The sequence below is a fragment of the Nannospalax galili genome, unplaced genomic scaffold, assembly GCF_000622305.1.
Source record: "Nannospalax galili isolate Female #2095 unplaced genomic scaffold, S.galili_v1.0 scaffold1532, whole genome shotgun sequence".
Lineage (NCBI taxonomy): Eukaryota > Metazoa > Chordata > Mammalia > Rodentia > Spalacidae > Nannospalax > Nannospalax galili.
In genome coordinates, this window is record NW_008330832.1 from 791,561 (window position 1) to 795,041 (window position 3,481).

The following is a 3,481-nucleotide window of genomic DNA, read 5'->3' on the forward strand; positions in this document are numbered from 1 at the left end:
AATTAGATTCTCCTTTAAATTTGAAGTTAAATTGTTAATCCTATAGAGAGAAAGTGATTAAGGAAAAATGGGAACATTTCCATTTTGCTTCTGTTACAAAGAAATTATAATTTCTGTCTCTGGTCTACTTATGGGTGGGTGGGGAGTACAGAGTGCACACGAGCTAAGCCAGGCTGAGCACAGTTTCTTCTTAAGAGTCAGTAAGAACAGAGGGCAAAAGCGGGGAGGGGTTGGAGTAGGGGATGCTATTTCTGTTTCAGTTGCTGTTTGTTTAAAAACCATATGAGTGAACTAAAATTATAAGCAGTCAAATTAGTACTCTTCAAAAGCAACAAGTGGGGTACTGGAAAGATGGTTCAGCAGTTAAGAGGACTGGCTGCTCTTGCAGAGGTCCCAGGTTTAGTTCCCAGCACCCACATGGTGGTTAATAACAGTCCCTAGCTCCAGTTCCAGGGGATCCAACACCCTCTTCTGGTCTCTGTGGGCATTGCACAAAATTGGTGCACTTACATACATGCAGGCAAAATATTCATGCACATAAAAGTAAATAAATACTTTAATAATAATAAAAAAAAGCAACCAGAGGGCCAGTAAGATGATTCAATGGGTAAAGGTGCCTGCCACTAAGACTGACAACCTGAGATTGAGCCCTAGGACCCACAAGGCAAAAGGAGAGAACTGACTCTCACAAGTTATCTACACACACACACACACACACACACACACACACAAATAAAATAATTTTAAAATATAATAAAATGAAAAACAATAAGAAATGAAAATGCAGAAAACCACCAAAAAGTCCTAATGCACCACTGTGTTAGGGTTGGTAGTACAATGTGAGTTCTTGAGAGGAATAAAAATCCTAGTTAACTGCAGGGTGTGGTGAGCATGCCTTTAATCCCAGCACTTGGAAGGCAGAGGCAGGCGGATCTCAGAGTTTGAGGCCAGCTTGGTCTCCATAGCGAATCAGGCCAGCTGCAGCTACAGGAAGACCCTGTCTCAAAATGACCAAAAAAAAAAATCCTAGTTAACCACTGCAGCTTGTAAGTGATGTAGCCAGTTGGAAGGCATCACTTTAAGGTCTAATGACAATTCAGATGGGGCAGTGGAGGGTACTACTGCTTTTAGTGCTGTAGTTGCTTTATTAAAGCCATCAAGCTTTCCAGAAAAGAAAGGATCTGCTAGATTGGTATTCTTTTCTGGATTAGCTGTCAACCACCCTTGCCAGTGGCCTTCCATTTTAATTATTCGTAAGTCCTTTCACAATATCCTCGCTGAGCTCCGTAAGTGGAAGTTCTGGCGATGGAAACTCCAAGCCCAGGAGATTGGGTGTCAGAATGTCCTTGGCCTTCCCACCGCTCCCTGCGAACTTCTGCCTGGTGGCATTGTGGCGCTGTCCGAGTGCGGCTCCCACTTCTCTACGAAATCGAAGTTGGCGTCTACATCCAGCTCCTTCTCGGTTGGACCGTTCAGAAAAGTCTGGCCTTTTCAGCCTTTAGTTGTTTATTCGCTTTCTTTAGTCTTTCATTCTTGGCCATAAGGAATTCCGCGTGCCTCTTCAAGTCAGCAATTTTGGCTGCCTGCTCCTCTATAATCGTTTTATCGTCTTTGGGGGATTTACTTCCAATACATGGCTCTGTTGGCTCTCCCTTCTACTGAAGCAAAAGTAGCAGCGTGTCTGGAGCCCTGTCAAACATCCCCTGCACCTCAACAGGGCGCTTCTCTGTGGAAAGGATGTGTTTCTGAGCGAGGAGGGCCCTGGCGCTTCATGTGCTCAGAAGGCTTGTGAGATGCCTGCAGGTGGGGAGCTGTGTCCCCGTGTGTGTTCTGCTGTGCTTTCAACCTCCCCTCCCCTTCGCCCTCCTCCACCCCTCCTGTATGAGGAGGTGGCTGTCCCCTTGCAGTCCCAGTGATAAGGGAGGCTGTAGCCTTTTTGTGACAAGAAATCGCCTCTTTGTATTTCCCAGCAGCTAGCAAACGGTCTACTCCCCTGCTCTGTTGGTAAGCCAGGCTGAGGGGTCCTTCCATCACTTCCATAGACTCCCCGGTGGGCGGCCCCAGGCGAAGCTGCGACGCCCTGGCACATTTGGGGAGGGGGCGTGGGCCAGCAACGGGCGACTGGCTCTGGTTTTGTTTTTGTTTTTGTTTTGTTTTTTATTTTTTTTTGAGACAGGTTCTCCGTGTAGCCCCAGCTGGCCTGGAAATCACTATGCAGACCAGGCTGGCCTGGCTCTCACAGAGATCTGCCTGCCTCTGCCTCCTGAGTGCTGGGATTAAAGGTGTGCACCACCACACCTGGCTCCTTGGTATTTATACAAAAAAAAAATTACAGTTTTAATTATGGTGTGTGTGTATGTGTGTGTGTGTGTGTGTGTGTGTGTGTGTGTGTGTGTGTAGAGGCCCATGTGCAGAGGTCAGAGGACAACTTGTGGGAATTGGTCCTAGGGATTGAACTCAGGTTGTCTAGTGGCAAGTGCCTTTACCCACTGAAGCATTGCATCAGGCTAACTTGTTTTGCTGTTGTTGTTGTTTTGGTTTTGTTTTGTTTTGTTTTTTGGGTCTTTTTGATACAGGGTCTCCCTGTAGCCCCAGCTGTCCTGGCACTCACTATGTAGACCAGGCTGGCCTCCAACTCATAGAGATCTGCCTGCTTCTGCCTCCCTAGTGCTAGGATTAAAGGCTGTGCCACCACGCCCAGCTGTTTGGTTTTTTTTTGTTGTTGTTTTTTTTGTTTGTTTGTTTGTTTTTTTGTCTGTTTTGTTTGCTTGTTTTTTGTTTTTGTTTTTGAGATAGGATCTTCCTCTGAAGCCCAGGTTGGCTTGGAACTCACCATGTAGCACAGGCTGGTCTTGAATTCGTAGTGATTTTCTTGCCTCAGCCTCTTGCATATTGAGATTATTGCCATGACTGGCTCCTCTTTGGTATTAAAAAAAAAATTAGTGTTTTTTTTGTTTTCAGTGCTGGGTATTGAACATGGGGCCTCATGCATGCTAGGCAGTCCCTCTACCACTGAGCCACATCCCCAACATTCCTTTGACAATTTTTGACATTTTTTAACTTTTAAAAAATTTATTATTTTTTTATTTTTTGTGTATGCATGCATTGCCTGCATATAGGTAGTACACCCCTGTCATGCAATGCCAGAGGAGGTCAGAAGAGGCTGTTGGACGGATCCCCTGGGACTGGAGGTATAGACAGTTGTTAGCTGCCATGTGGGTGCTGGGATGTGAACCTGGGTCTTCTGCAAGAGCAGCCGGTGTTCTTAACCACTGAGCCATCTCTTCAGCCCCTCCTTTGACAATTTTTATATTGAGATGTTATTCTCTTACTATTTTGTGATATCTCATTTATATTAAGTATAATAATATTTTATATATTTTCCCAGGTTGTTTTTGGCTTTCTGGAAGGACCTTTTATTTCTCATGTTCCCTGTCTCTTTTTCTCTCTTCTGTCTCTCAGTTTAGGAAAAGCTCTCACT

At 45.1% G+C, this 3,481-nt stretch overlaps 1 pseudogene; it reads right to left on the reverse strand.

Moving 5' to 3' along the window:
• Nucleotides 1-1,243: 1,243 nt before the first annotated feature.
• LOC103749813 lies at nt 1,244-2,040 on the reverse strand (annotated as a pseudogene).
• Between the last annotated feature and the right edge of the window lie 1,441 nt (nt 2,041-3,481).